We start from the raw sequence: 17150 nt of genomic DNA, 5'->3' as shown, positions 1-17150 counted from the left end.
TTTTTTTAATCAAATTAACCAATAGTTTATCTATCTTCTTGGCTTTTTAAAAAATAAAACCAGCTCCTATTTTACTTTATTAGCTCGATAACTTTCATACTTTTGATTTCTTACATTCAATTTTATTAATCTCACCTTTGGTTTTCAGGACTGACAATTTCATGTTTAAGTGGGGTGTTTCAATTTGTTCTTTTCCTAGTTTTTGTAGTTGCATGCCCAATTAATTGATCTGCTCTTTCTCAATTTTTTGATGTAAGATTTTAGAGGTCTAATTTTTCCTTAAGCACTGCTTTGGCTGCATCCCATAAATTTTCAATGTTATTTTATTGTTTTCATTCTCTTTAACGAAATTATTGATTGTTGTGGTATATGAATGTAATGGAATGCTATTGTTCCATGAGAAATGATGAGCAGGCAGATTTCAGGAAAACCTGGAAAGACTTACATGAACTGATGCTGAGTGAAATGAGCAGAACCAGGAGAACATTGGATGCAGTAACAGCAACATTGTGTGACAACCAACTTTGATACACTTAGCTCTTCTCAGCAATACAAGGATCTAAGACAATTCCAAAATGCTATCTACATCCAGAGAAAGATCTATGGAGTTTGAATACAAATTGAAGCATACTATTTTCTTTCTTTTTTTTTGTTTTTGTTTTTTTTTTTCCTTCTTGTAGTTTTTCCCTTTGATTCTAATTTTTCTTTACAACATGACTAATGTGGAAATACATTTGATATCATTGAGCATGTATAGCCTATATCAGATTGTACACTGTCTTGGAGAGTGGGAAGTGGAGGGAGAGGGAGAAAACTTAGGACTCAAAATCTTATAGAAGTGAATGTTGAAAACTAAAAAAAATAAAATAAAATAAAAAAAAATAGCTGTAGACAAAGTAAAATAATTGGAAGTCTACCTACCAAGACAAATCCTGGAGCTATATACACACACTTACAGCACACTTTTCACACAAGTAAAGTCAGATCTAAACAACTGGAAAAGTATCAATTACTCCTGGGTAGACTGAGCCAATATAATAAAAATAACAATTCTATGTAACTTAAATTACTTATTCAGTGCCATATCAACCAAACTACCAAAAATAATTTTATAGAGCTACAAAAAATCATAACAAAATTTATCTGGAAGAACAAAAGGTCAAGAATATCAAGGTAATTTACTTTTTAAAAATGTGAAGCAATATGGCCTATGCATACCAGGTCTCAAACTATATTATAAACAGCAATCATTAAAACTACTTGCTACTGGCTAAGAAAAAGAGTGATGGGTCAGTGGAATAGGTTAGATAGATAAGACATTGTGGTAAATGACAATAGTAATCTAGTGTTTAATAAACCCCCAAACCCTAGCTTCTGAGACAAGAACTCACTATTTGACAAAAACTACTGGGAAAACTGGAAAATAGTATGGCAGAAACTAAACATAGACCAACATCTTACATTACCAAGATAATGTCAAAATGGGTACGTGATTTAGACATAAAGGGTAATACCATAAGCAAATTAGCAGGACAAGGAATACTTTTCCTGTCAGATCTATGGAGAAGGGAAGAAATTATGACCAAATAAGAGATAGAGAGCATTACAAAATGTAAAATGGATAATTATGATTATATTAAATTTAAAATGTTTTGAAAAAAATGAAGCAAGTTTAGAATGAAAACAAAGCTGGGAAACAATTTTACAGCAAATGTCTTTATTTATAAAGGACCTAAATATATAGAGAATTGAACCAAATTTATAAGAATAGAAGTCATCCCCCAAGTGATAAATGGTCAAAGCATATGAATAGGCAGCTTTCAGATGAAGAAATCAAAGTTATCTATAGTCATGAAAAAAAATGCTCTATATCACTATTGATTAGAGAAATGCAAATTAAAACACCTCTGAGGTACCACCTCACACCTATCAGATTGGTTAATATGACAGAAAAGGAAAATGATAAGTATTGTCAGGAATGTGAGAAAATTGAGACAATGCATTGTTGGTGGAGTTGTGAACTGATCCAACCATTGTAGAGAGCAATCTGGAACTATGCCCAAAGGCCTATCAAAATGTGCATGCCCTTTGATGCAGCAATACCACTAACTAGTCCTACATCCCAAAGAGATTTTTTTTAAAGAGGAAAGGATCTACATATACAAAAATATTTATATCAACTTTTTTGTGGTGGCAAAGAATTGGAATTGAGGGGATGGCCATCAATTGGGGAATGGCTGAACAAGTTATGGTATATGAATGTAATGGAATACTATTACGCTATTAGACATGATGAGGAGAGGTTTTGGATGAAGACATTAAAACTATCTATGGTATTCTGAAAAAACTGCTTTAAATCACTATTGATTAGAGAAATGGAAATTAAACATTTTGTCATGTTAGCCAATCTGTTAAGTGTGATGTGGTCTACCATATGACACCTATCAGATTGGCTAACATGACAAAATAGGAATATGATACATGCTGGAGAAGCTATGGGAAAATTGGAACATTAATTCATTGTTGATAGAGTTGTGAACTGATCCAACCATTCTGGAGAGCAATTTGAAACTATGCCCAGAGGGTTATATAACTGTGCATACAGACCCTTTGATCCCACAATACCACTTCTAGGTCTGTGTCCCAAAGAGATCATAAAAAAGTGAAAAGGACTCACATGTACAAAAATATTTATAGCAACTTTTTTTGTGGTGGGAAGGAATTGGAAATTGAGGGATGCCCATCAACCGGGGAATGACTGAACAAGTAGTAATATATGAATGTAATAGAATACTATTGTTCCATGAGAAATGATGAGCAGGCAGATTTCAGAAAAAACTGGGAAAGACTTACATGAACTGATGCTGACTGAAGTGAGCAGAACCAGGAGAACATTGGACACAGTAACAGCGACACTGTGTGATGACCAACTTTGGTAGACTTAACTCTTCTCAGCAATGATATGATCTAAGACAATTCCAAAAGAGTCATGATGGTAAATACTGTCCACGTGCAGAGAAAGAACAATGGATCCTGAATGCTGATAGAAGCATACTACTTTCTCTCTCTCTCTTTTTTTTTCTTACTCATGGTTTTCCCCTTTTGTTCTGATTTTTCTTTCACAACATGACTAATGTGAAAATATATTTAATATGTTTATACATGCATAGCCTATATCAGATTGGATGCTATCTTGGGAAGGCAGAGGGGAGAGGGGGAATTTAGAACTCAAAATCTTGTAAAAGTGAATGCCGTGGGGCAGCTAGGTGGTACGGTGGATAGAGCAGTGGCTTTGCAGTCGGGAGGACCTAGTTCAAATCCAGCCTCAGACCCTTGACACTTACTAGCTGTGTGATCCTGGGCAAGTCACTTAATCCCATTGCCTAGCCAAAAAAAAAAAAAAAAGTGAATGCTGAAAACCAAAAATACATGAATAAATTTAAAAAAAAAAATCAAGGCAATATAAAAAAGGAATGATGAGCAGGATGCTTTTAGAAAAACCTGAAAAGGCTTACATGAACTGATACAAAGTGAAGTGAGCAGAACCAAAATAACATTGTACATAGTTACATTCTTAGCAATGCAATGATCTAAGACAATTCCAAAAGACTCAAAATGGAAAGTGCTATCCACATTCAGAGAAAGAACTAATGAAATCTGAAGTCTGAATGGAATTCAAAGTATACTATTTTCACATTTTTGTGTGTTTTTTCTTTTTGTCTGTTTCTTCTTTTACAACATGACTAATAAAGAAATGTGTTTTACATGATTGCACATATATAACATGTATCAAATTGCTACCCTCTTAGCAAGTGGGGAGGTGAGACAGGGAAGGAAGAATTCGGAACTCAAATTTCTTAAAAATTAATGTTAAATTTTGTTTCTACATGTAATTGGAAAAATAAAATACTATTAAAACTTTCTATATAAAAAAGTCAAATACTCAGAATTAAGGAGTCATTATTAGGGAGTCATGTTGAAAAAATTAAAGATTAAAAATTAGAAAGTTGAAATGAGAAAGTGAAATTTTCAAAATTAAGATGTCAAAATTATAGTGTCAGACTGCAAAAATTAAAACTTCAAAATTAGGGAATCAGGACTAGTGAGTCAAATTGTCAAAATTAAGAAGCCAAAATTAGGGAGTCAAATTGTAAAAATTAGAAATTCAAAAATAAGGAAGCCAATTGTTTAAATCAAATCAAAATTTTGTTAGTCAAATTGTCATAATTACAAAGTCAAAATTTTAAAACAAAGGAGATAACGTTAAGGAGTCAAATGTCAAAATTAGCAAGTATATATTAGAGAGTCAATGTGAGGAGGTGAAATTGTGAAACTTAGTGGATCAAAATTAAAGAGACAAAGTGTCACAATTAAGGAGTCCAAATTAGGGAGTTGAACTGTTCAAATTGTTTAAATCCTTCTAGAAGGATTATCAATTGAGTTATTAATTAATCTCAATTGGGTGGTATGCTCTCTTAGAATTAAAGGTACAGGAGACATAATAAACATCTGTAAAGATAGCATTTCCCTCATCAACCCTTGGTTTCTATAGCTGGGTTCCCAGCACCATACTTGGCAAAAGTAGGTACCCCTCTCTTTCCCAAGAAACCCAGTTCATCAGCCAAATTCTTAAAATAAAGAAGTCAAAATTAGGGAACAAATATTAGGGAAATTGTCTAAATTAAAGAGTCAAATTAGGGTTTCAAATTGTAAAATTTAGGGATTCAAAATTAGGGAATCAAATGGTTAAAATCCAGTAAAAACTTTGAATCAAATTGTCAAAATTTGGGAGTCAATATTATTCAGTCAAATTGTGACAATTAAAGTATCACAATTATTAGGGGTTCAAATTATCCATTTTTTTATTTTCAAAAGTTAACTTTTTTCAGATTTTATTAATTTATTTATTTTTAGTTTTCAACATTCACTTCCACAAGATTTTGAGTTCCAAATTTTCTCCCCATGTCATCCCTCTCCCCACCCCAAATGATGTACATTTTGAATACCCCTTCCCCTAATCTACCCTCTCTTGTATCTCCCTCCCTTCTCTTATCCCCTCAAATTATCTAAATAAAGAAGTCAAACTTCCAAATTAAGGAATCAATATTAAGAAGTCAAACTGTCAAAATAAAATCAATGCCAGAGAGTCAAATTATAAAAATTATGGAGTCAAAATTTGAAAGTCAATATTAGGGAATCAAATAATCAAATTTAGGAAGCCAAAGTTAGAGTGTGAAGTTGTAAAAATTAGAGATTCAAAATGAGAGAATCAAAATGTAAAAATTTAGGAATCAAAATTAAGAAGTCAATTTGTCAAAATTAAAGAGTCAAAGGGGAGTAAAAAATTCTAAATTAAAAAAGTCAAATTTTCAGAGTTAAGAAGTCAATATTAGGGAGTCAAATTGTAGAAATTAGGGATTTAAAATTTGAAAGTCAAAATGAGGAAGTCTAATTGTCAAAATTAGGAAATCTCAATGAGTAAATTTTCAAAATTAAGGAAGTCAAAATATACAGAGCTAAAATCAGGGAGTCAAATAATATAAATAAGGAAGTCAAAATTTTGAAATAAAGGATTCAATATTAAAAAGTCAAATTGTCAAAACTAAAACGTCAATATTATAGAGTTAATGTCAAGGAGTTAAATTGTCAAAATTAGGTAGTCAATATTATAGAATCAAAATTTCAAATTTAGGAAGTCAAAATTAAGGTATGAAATTGTAAAAGTTAAAAATTAAAATTAGGAAATTAAAAGTTGAAAATTAAACAAACAACAAATCAAATTGTAAATTTTAGGCAATCAAATTTAAGGAGAAAAATGGTCAAAATTGGGAAGTCAAAATTGGGGAGTAAATTTGTCAAAATTTGAGAGTCAATATTAAGGAGTTAAAATTTCTATAAAAAGTCAAATATTCAGAATTAAGGAGACAGTATTAGGGAGTCATATTATAAAAATTAAAGATTCAAATTAGAAAGTGAAATTGTAAAATTAGGAAGTTAGAATTATGGTGTGAAATTATAAAAATTAGAATGTATAAATTCAGGAATCACATTGTTAAAATTAGAAAAATAAAGGAGTAAATTTCTCAAAACCAGGGAGTCAAGACTAGTGAGTCAAATTGTCAAAATTAAGATGTCAAAGTAAGGGAGTCCAAATTTCTAAATTAAAAATTTAAATGTTCAGAATTAAAAAGTCAAAGTTAGTCAGTCAAACTGTAAAGATTGGGAATTCAAAATTAGACAATCAAGATTAGAAGGTCAAAAGAAGGAGGTGAAGTCATCAAAATTAGGAAGTAAATTGTAAAAATTCAAAATTAGGGAACCTAATGTTAAAATTAAGTAAAATAAAAAAGAAATTAGGGCACAAAATTGTCAAAATTAGAAAGGCAATATTAGAGAGTCAAAAATTTTAAATTAAAAAATCAGATTTTCAAAATTAAGGAGTCAGTAGGGTTTCAAACTGTAAAAATTAGCCTTCAAAATTAGAAAGCCAAAATGAGGGAGTCAAATTGTCAGAATCAGGAAGTCAAAACTATGGTGTCAAATTGTAAAAATTAGAATACAAGAATTAGGGAGGCCAATTGTCAAAATTAAAAAGTCAAAACTAGTGAGTGAAACTGTCAAAATTATGGAGCTATAATTAGGATTTGTCTAAATAAGGAAGTCAAAGTTTTATAATAAAGGAGTCCATATTAAAAGGCAAAATGGTCCAAATTCTAAAGTGAAACTTAGAGAATGCCAGGGAGTAAAATTGCCAGAAATAGGGAGCCAAATAATATAGAGTCAGATTCTCAAATTTAGGAAGTCAAAATTAGGGTGTGACATTGTAAAAATTAAGGATTAAAATTAGGGAATCAAAACCTGAAAATTTAAAAAAATTGAAGAGTCAAATCATAAAATTCAGGCAATCAAAATTAAGGAGACAAATAGTTAAAATTTGGAAGTCAAAATTAGAAAGTAAATAGTAAGGATTCAAATTGTCAAATTAAGAAGTCAAATTTAAAGAGTTAATAAATCATAATTAGAGAGTATCAGAGAGTTAAATTTCTATATTAAGAAGTCAAATTTACAGAACTGGAGAGTCAAAATTAAAGGGACAGATTGTAAAAACTAAGAATTTAAATTAGAAAGTCAAAATAAGGTAGTGAAATTGTCAAAATTCAGAAGTCATATTATGGTGTCAAATTTTTAAAATTCAAGATTAGGGAATCAAATTGTTAAAATTAAAAAGTTAGGGAGTCAGATTGTCAAGATTAAATGTCAATATTAGGGAGTCAAAATTTCTAAATTAAAAAGTCAAATTTTCTGAAGTAAGGAGTCAATATTAGGGAAGTAAATTTTAAAAATTAGGGATTCAAAATTAGTCATAATAAGGAAGGAAAATTATCAAAAATTAATTTGTCAAATTATAATAACTGGAGCTTTAAAATAAGGGAATCAAATAGTTAAAATTAATGGAAAAATTAGGGTCTCAAATTGTCAAAATTTGGGAGTCAGGAGCAGTGAGTGAAATTCTCAAATACAAGAAGTCAAAATAAATGGGGCAGCTAGGTGGCACAGTGGATAGAGCACTGGTCCTTGAGTCAAGGAGGACCTGAGTTCAAATTTGACCTCAAACACTTAACACTTACTAGCTGTGTGACTCTAGGCAAGTCACTTAACCCCTTTGCCTAGCGCCCCTCCCCCCAAAAAACAAACAAACCAAAAGTGCTTTGAGATTATAAGAAAGAAATATGAAGAAGTAAAAATAAAGAGTAAAAATTTCTAAAGTATAAAATCAAATTTATAGAATTAAGGAGTCAATATTAGAGAAGCAAATTTTTAAAATTACGGATTCAAAATCAGTCAAAATGAGTGAGTCAAATTGTCAAAATTAGGAAGTCAAAATTAGGGTGTCAAAATGACTAGTATGGAAGTGTTTTACATGATGGCACATGTATAACCCATATTGGATTGCTTACCATCTCAGAGAGGTGGGAGGGAAGGAAGGAATAGAGTTTGGGACTCAAAACTTGAAAAAAAAATTGTTTTAACATGTAATTGGGAGAAAATAAAATATTATTTTAAAAATTAGGGTGTTAAATTATAAAAATTAGAATTTCAAAATTAGGGAAGCCAATTGTTTTACTTAATTAAAAATAGGTAGTCCACTTGTCAAAATTAAGAAGCCACAATTAGGGAGCTAAAAGTGGAGAGTCAAATTGTCTAAATATAGAAGTCAAATTTTTTTGAATAAGGGAATCAATATTACCGAGTCAAATGGCTAAAATTAGGAAGTGAAAACTAGAGAGTCAATGTGAGGAGGTGAAATTGTGAAACTTAAGGGATCAAAATTAAAGAGACAAGTTGCAAAATTAGAAAGTCTAAATTAGGGAGTAAAATTGTTCAAACTGGTTAAATCCCCCCAGAGGACCATGAGTGGGAGACTAATAATTAATCCTAATTGAGATATGGGTGGTATGCCCACTTAGAATGAAAGGCACAGGACACAAAATAAACACCTCCTGTAAAAACAGAATTTCCATGATCAGGCTTTGATTTCTCCAGATGACTTCATAGTGCCATGTTCACATTATGTACGTTCCCCTCATTATCCTGGTGACCACAGTTTTGAGCCAAATTGTCAAGATAAGGAAGAGAAAATTAGGGAGGAGAATCGTTTAAATTGTTTAAATCCCTCCAGAGTGGCCAAGTGGCTTACTTGGGGTGGGAGACTATCAATTAATACCAATTGAGATGTGGGGTGTATGCCTTCTTGGAATTAAAGATACAGAACACATAATAACCCTTTCTGGTAAAAGCAGAATTTTCCCTCATCAGACCTTAGTTTCTACAGCTGGGTTCATAGTGCCATAGCCATGTTCACCAAAAGGAGGTTCCCCACTCTTTCTTGAGAAACCCAATTAGCTAAATTCTCAAAATAAAGAAGTCCAAATTAGGAAGTCAATATTAGACAGCCAAATTGTTTAAAATAGGGAGTCAAAATTAGGGAAACAAAGTGTTAACAATAAAAAATAGAGAGTCAACTTGTCAAAATAAGGGTGTCAAGATTTCTCAGTCAAATTATCAAAATTAAAAAGTCAAAATTGGGAAGCTAAAATTAGAGAATCAAATTATCTAAGGAAGTCAAATGTCAAAATTAGGAGGTCAATATTAAGAAGTCAAATTCTCAAAATAAGGAAGTAAAAAACAAAGAGTCAGTACCAGGGAGTCCAATTGTAAAAATTAAGGAGTCAAAATTGGAAAGCCAATATGAAAGAGTCTAATTGTCCAATTTAGGAAGACAAAATTAGGGAGTGAAATTGTAAAAAATAGGGATTCAAAATGAGAGAATAAAAATTTGAAAATTAAGGAAATATTAAGAAGTTAAAATCAGGGTGTCAATTTGTCAAAATTTAAGAGTCAACATCAGGGAGTCAAAAGTTCTAAAGTAAAAAGTCAAATTTTTAGATTAAGGAGTCAATATTAGAGAGTCACAATAAGATACACAAGGAAGCATGCAGATCAAGACCTGGAGATGAGTTATTTTTTCCTAACATCAAATGACATTTCCTTTATCGATCATATCCCAAATAATCTTCACTTCATTGAGTTTTCTCTCCCCTGCTTCTCTCCTTTCACTCTGATGCACACAGACAAAAAGGAGTGAAGGGAGATGGAGAGAAAGAAATCAAGAGAAAAAGAGAGGGAGGGAGAGAGGATTTCTATTCTTTATTCTGTGATACAGAGAACGATTGCCGTTTTAAGGTCTCTCTTAACAGCATTGCAAGATCTCATCTTTGCCTAGGCTAAAAATCTTCCATTAAGAAAAACTAGGAGCCAGAATAGAAGTTCCCTTATCCCCTACCCCTCCACCCCAATGAAGAGGCCTGTCAAGGCACAAGCCAATACATGTTTAATGAACATTAGCTCAGGCCACAACTCCCATATCCAGCTGGATGTGGTTGGCCAAACAGGGACTGATCCCAATCAGACATGCCACTACTCCCCCAAGTATGAGAATGACCAGGATTTCCCCTGCAGAAGCCTAGCTCCCCAAGCCCATATATTTGATGTCTGCAAACTACACCAAATGCAAAAGGACAGAGTAAGTCTGCCCTAATTATGCCAAATGTAGGGTGGCATACACCCAAGAGAATACTGAGATGACAAAGAAAGAGGAACTCTTACCAGCTTGGTTATTAATAGATTTTGTAAGAGTTAATTATTTTAATTGAGGGAGTTTACTCACAAGAGCACAGTCTTCCTGGGAGAGAGCAGAACAAAGTAACATCATAAATACCCATACCAACCCAAGGCCACAGAGGGCATAATACAGAAAAAGAACATAGAAGGCATATTGCCATGGATGGCCCAGGGTCATAAGCAAGTTTTCCTTTGAGATTAATGGAATTTTTCTGCCATTTACATTTATTCAAGATAGATTACATTCCTTTTAGACTCGAGATCAGATCCAGGGGTCTGACCACCACCATAAACTTGGTAAAGGATAATATCAAGGTGGGCCTACAGGTAGAATACAAAAAAAAAAAAGATTATCAGAAGCAATGTACTCTCTTCCTGTGGAAAATGCATTTAAGAGTGTCTATATAATTTCCGTCAATTTCTTTCTCAAAAGGGCCAAATAAAAATCCTGATATCTTTCTTTCTTTAGAAAGGGAGCAATGTTGATAATGGAACAGTTGTGTAAAAGAGAAAAAAAATTGCCTATAGAGGGAAATAAGAACAACGGAAATTCTACTTTTCTCTATCAAAAACTACTCCAAAATCCTTCTTTTTCCCTCCAATTGAGCTGGATGTCTCTATATCATCAACATCACCTGATTAAAAATTACAACATAAATAGTCTAACAAAGACAAGTCAATTAAAATTCCCTCTACATGCTGAAATCCCAAAGCCAATCGTTAATCCATGTTACCATATAATCACTCAGGGTAGCCTATTGACAGGAACATGTAAACTATAAAGTGTAAGTTAAATAAAATGAATAAATACCACTGAATTCCATGAACAGAGACATATTAAACTTGTGGAAATCAAATGACACAATGAGACCTATACTGCTATGCAATGAGAAGCTAAAGATCTTCCTTTCAACAAAAGAAAAAGGAAAAAAATAACCTTGGCATCTAAGAAACCAAGACTAAATAAAAGAATATCTATCCACTGAAGGACTATCCAAAAAGAGAAAGCTCAGAAAAAAAAATGAAAGTAAAAATTCCAATAAACATCCTGGATCCAAGGTGTTTGAATTTTTTTTGCTTTCTGTCTATCAACATAATCAAGAATGAGGAAAGTCAATGTTCCCTGGTCAAAAAGATTCTGAAATTACCATTCAAACAATTATTTATCTTTCCAAGAAGAAAACCAATATAGTGTAATCATGTTAAATTCCAGCAAAAAAAAATTCTGTAAATATGTAATCTAAGGGAAGACATGTCATACCAACACTACCAAATTGTAAAAATCCTAGAGTGTATTGGAAATAATGATTTCCAGAAGCTTCCAAGAAGTAGCCTAGTCTCACATACCCAAAATCTAAAGTGGGAGTTATTTTGAATCACTGAGAGTAACTGCATTACAACAGAAAAGCTATATAGGATTTGCTGAAACCAACGTAATTAGGACTGATACAGCAGGCCATCCAGAAATTCTGGATGTTCCCCAATGAAACAAGCAAAAGATGCCTTTTCTGAAACTCAGGCTAAGTAAAGGAGGACATCCTTAAGGAGGGGTGAAAAAGAAAGACCAGGAAAAAGAATCAAAGGGAGGGTAGCAAAGAACAATCTGGATCCAAGGTATTTTATTTCTCTGTCTTCTTCAGGAAATTAAGTCCCATTCCTCACTTGAGAACCTTCCTGGAAAGCCTGCCGGGAAAAGCACACTTGATGAGTGGGGCATTGCTTCACGGGAAGAGAAATTTGGTCTCTTGTGGCCTTCCAGTGCCACATTTGCCCCAAATATTTAGCTGTACCATCAGTAAACCAAACATATTTTTGTTGCTCAGGATTTAAGGAAGCAAATCCTTGATTCCATACTACAGGAGATGCTAGATGGCACAGAGGTGGTGGCCTGTTCAGAGCTCAACTGGGATACTTGTTCACATAATGCAGAGACCCCACTTTTTCCAGACTTTCCTCTATTTTGTATATACTACTTCCATTTAATTATGCTAGATTCTTGTGCATATCCTGTCTTGTGAGAGGCAGGTGTTCCCATTATCCAACTCATAACAGGAATACTCTGACTGAGAAGTACTTCATGATTTAAAGTAAGCTGTTCAGTTTCTACTGAAGCCCAATATGCTGCTAATAACTGTTGCTCAAAAGGGGTATAATTTTCTCCTGCAGGGGGTAGTTTTCTGGACCCAAATCCTAATGGTACATCCTTCCCTTGCTGTTTTTGCTATAAACTCCAGTTAGCATATTCCTCTTGAGTGGATACCTGTATCTCTATGGGACATTCTTTCATAGGCCATGAATCTAATGCTGTCTATATTGCAACTTTAGCTTCCTCATAAGCCTTACTCTCCTCTGCCCTGCCTCAATGAAAACTCATATTTTTTTCTGATAACTTTATACAGAAGACATAAGATCAACCCAAGATGAGGTATATGGGCCCTCCAATATCCAAATAATCCAATAAACTTCTGAGCCTCCTTTTTGTTAGAAGGGATTACAAAATCCAAAATTTTCTGTTTAACCTTTGGTAATATTTCTATATGACCTCTATTCCAAAAAATTCTCAAAAATTTCACAGACTGAGCAGGTCCCTGTATCTTAGCAAGGTTTATTTCCCACCCCTCTTTTCTCGTATGACTGAGAAGCATCTGTAAAGCTTGTTCTACAGCACTCTCTTCTATCCCTTGTAACATGATATCATCAATATAATGTGTAACTTGGATGTTTGAAAATTTAAGCTCATCCAGATGTTCAGCTACAATACTGTGACAAATGGTGGGGCTATGAAAATACCCCTGGGGCAATGTGGTAAAGGTGTATTGTCTCCCTTGCCAGGTGAATGCAAACTGATCCCATTGAGCTGGATCAATAGGTACAGTAAAGAAAGTATTTGCCAAGTCAATCACTGCATATCAATGGCCTATAAAGGACTGTGTCTTTTCTATAAGCATAATAGTACCTGGGATTTCAGCAAACAAAGGTGGTATTACTTTATTTAATTGTCTATAATTAACTGTCATTTTGCATGACCCATCAGACTTTCTTAGTGGCCATACTGGGCTGTTCCACTCTGTGGTGGTAGGAACCAGTACTCCCACTTCTACATATTCTCTTATAGAGGAAGTGATCTCCTCCTGCTCTCCAGGAATCCTATATAGTTTTAATGTAATCACTTTCATTGGTGGAGGCAGGGTGACTGGAGTCAAGTGTGCCTTTCCTATCAATACAGGGTTAATTTCGAATTTTCAAACAGCAAATTGATACTTTCCTTCTGGAGATGTAAGGTCATTCCCCATAGAATGTCTATACCAATAATGTATTCAGGGATAGGGACAATGACCACTAAATACTCCCTTTTAGGTAATTGTCCAAATTTCATCATGAGTTTGACCTGCTTAGTGTGTATCTCTCTTCCGCCTAGACCTAGGTTAGTAATAGCGGTTCCTTGCTTGTAATTATCAGGGTTACCATATATAAGGGAGGCCTCCACCTCGGTATCTATAAGGGCTTTAGCTACAGTAGTAGAACCATTTTCCCAACATATAGTAATTCCAATGTGTGGTCTATAATCTCATCTTCTCACTTCCTTTACATCTACAGAGGCTTGGCCACCATCCTAGTCCCCTTTAAAATGCTCCAAAGATGGATACAAGGTAGGAGGGGCAGAAGGCATCATCCTAGCCTCCCTGTTCTTACTTTTCCCCTCTTTCTGGTCTTTATACATCTGATAGAGTTCACTGGTAGGCAATCCATCAGTCTTTTCTTTATCCACCCCTGCCCGAAGAAGGGCAGTAAATAAATCCTTTCTAGACATTCAGTTATTTCCTCGTGTATCACTTCGCATTTGATTACTGCTCTGGTTCCAATCTGACTTCCTCTCTTGACAGTCCCAGTCTCCCAAATCTCCTAATTAAGACATTTTAACTAAGACATCAGACAAAGGTTTCCCTGACTCGCTTAAAAGCGGTCATAATTAAATTCTTATATGTAAGTGGCACTGTCTTAACTAAAGTATTTCTTTGGGGCTCTAACACTGGGAAGAGATAATAGGAATCTGCCTCTCCAAGCATTATGGCAGTTTTTATCACCTCCTCTTTTAATTTTTGTATCCTGTCTTTTTTGAAATTTATTTTTTAATTAATTTATTTTGAATTATCAACAATCACTTCCATAAGCTTCTGAGCTTCAAATTTTTCTCTCCCTCCCTCCCCAAGATGGTGCACAATCTGATATAGGCTATACATATACATTCCTATTAAACATTTTTACATTACTGATGTTGCAAGTAAGAATTAGAGCCAATAGGAAGAACCACTAGAAAGAGGAAATAAAAGACAAAAGAAGAAAAAAAATAGCAAATAGTATGCTTCAATCTGCATTCAAACTCTATAGTTCTTTCTTTGGATGTGGATAGCATTTTCCATCAGGAGGCCTTTGGAGATGTGTTAGATCCTTGTATTGTGGAGAAGGGTTAAGTGTATCAATATTAGTCATCGCACAATGTAGCTGTTACTGTGTACAATTTTCTTCTGGTTCTACTCACTTCACTCTACATCAGACCATACAAGTCTTTCCAGGTTTTTCTGAAGTTAGCCTCTTCATCATTTCTTTCATTCTTTCTTTCTTTTTTTTTAGGCAATTGTGGTTAAGTGACTTGCCCAGGGTCACACAGCTAGTAAGTGTCAAGTATCTGATCTGAGACTGGATTTGAACTCAGGTCCTCCTGACTTTAGGGCAGGTAATCTATCCATTGCACCACCTAACTGCCCCATGTTCATCATTTCTTATAGCACAATAGTATTCCATTACATTCATATACCACAACTTGTTCAGCCATTCCCCAACTGATGGGCATCCCCTCAACATCCCCTCAATTTCCAATTCTTTGCCATCACAAAAAGAGCTGCTATAAATATTTTGGTGCACTAGGGTCCTTTTCCCATTTGTATGATCTCTTTGTGATGCAGCCCTAGAAGTGCTATTGCTGGGTCAAAGGGTATACACATTTTTATTGCCCTTTGGGCATAGTTCCAAATTGCTCTCCAAAATGATTGAATCATTTCACAACTCCACCAACAATGCATTAGTGTTCCAATTTTCCCACATCTTCTCCAACATTTATCATTTTTCTGTTTTGTCATGTTGGCCAATCTGATAGGTGTGATGGGGTACCTCAGAGTTGTTTTGATTTGCATTTCTCTTATCCATAGTAATTTAGAGCATTTTTTCATATGACGATAGATGGCTTTAATTTCTTCTTCTGAGAACTGCTTGTTCATATCTTTTGACCATTTATCAATTGGGGAATGACTTGTATTCTTATAAATTTGACTTAATTCTCTATATATTTTAGAAATGAGGCCCTTATCAGAGAGACTGGTTGTAAAAATTCTTTCCCAATTTTATACCTTCCTTCTAATCTTGGTTGCAGTGGCTTTGTGCAAAAACTTTTCAATTTAATGTAATCAAAGTTATCCATTTTGCTTTTCGTAATGTTCTCTATATCCTGTTTGGTCATGAATTCTTCTGTCCTCCATAAATCTGACAGATAAACTATTCCTTCCTCTCCCACTTTGCTTACAATATCAACCTTTATATCTAAATCATGAACCCATTTTGACTTTATTTTGGTATATGGTGGGAGATTTTGATCTATGCCTAGTTTCTGGCATACTCTTTTCCAGTTTTCTCAGCAGTTTTTGTCAAAGAGCGAGTTCTTTTCCCAGAAACTGGGGTCTTTGGGTTTATCAAATAATGGATTACTATAGTCATTGCTACTGTGTCTTGCATACCTAATCTATTCCACTGATCCACCACTCTATTCGTTAGCCAGTACCAAGCAGTTCTGATGACTGCTGCTTTATAATACAATTTAAGATCTGGAATGGCTAGGCCACCTTCCCCTGCATTTCTTTTCATTAGTTCCCTTGATATTCTGGACCTTTTGTTCTTCCAAATGAATCTTGTTGTTATTTTTTCTAACTCTACAAAATACTTTTTGGTAGTTTGATTGGCATGGCACTGAAAAAGTAAATTATCTTAGGCAGAATTGTCATTTTTGTTATATTAGCTTGGCCTACCCATGAGCAACTGATATTTTTCCAATTATTTAGATCTGACTTTATTTGTGTGAAAAGTGTTTTGTAATTGTGTTCATATAGTTCCTGGGTTTGTTTTGATAGCTACACTCCTAAATATTTTATAATGTCTACAGTAAGTTTAAATGGAATTTCTCTTTCTATCTCTTGCTGTTGGGCTTTGTTGGTAATATATAGAAATGCTGATGATTTATGTGGGTTCATTACATAGCCTACAACTTTGCTAAAGTTGCTTATTATTTCAAATAGTTTTTTTATTTGATTCTCTAGGATTCTCTAAGTATATCATCATATCATCTGCAAAAAGTAATAGCTTTGTTTCTTCTTTGCTTATTCTAATACCTTCCATTTCTTTTTCTTCTCTTATTGCTAAAGCTAATGTTTCCACTACGATATTGAACAACAATGATAATAATGGACATCCTTGTTTCACCCCCAATCTTATTGGAAATGCTTCTAACTTGTCCCCATTACATGTTATTCTTGCTGAAGGTTTTAGGTACATGCCATTTATTATTTTAAGGAAGACTCCATTTATTCCTATGCTCTCTAGTGTTTTTAATAGGAATGGGTGTTGTGTTTTGTCAAAAGCTTTTTCTGCATCTGTTGAGATGATCGTATGGTTTCTGTTAGTTTTGGTGTTGATATGATCTATTATGCTGATAGTTTTCCTAATATTGAACCAGCCCTGCATTCCTGGTATAAATCCTACTTGGTCATAGTGTATTATTCTTATGATAAGTTGCTATCATCTATTTGTGAATATTTTATTTAAAATTTTTGCATCTATATTCATTAGAGAAATTGGTCTAGAATTTTCTTTCTCTGTTTTAACTCTTCCTGGTTTAGGTATCAGCACCATATTTGTATAAT

This window comes from Vombatus ursinus, unplaced genomic scaffold (assembly GCF_900497805.2).
Source record: "Vombatus ursinus unplaced genomic scaffold, bare-nosed wombat genome assembly UNPS02004080.1, whole genome shotgun sequence".
Classification (NCBI taxonomy): domain Eukaryota; kingdom Metazoa; phylum Chordata; class Mammalia; order Diprotodontia; family Vombatidae; genus Vombatus; species Vombatus ursinus.
The sequence above is the reverse complement of the archived record's forward strand: the minus strand, read 5'-3'. Positions refer to the sequence as shown.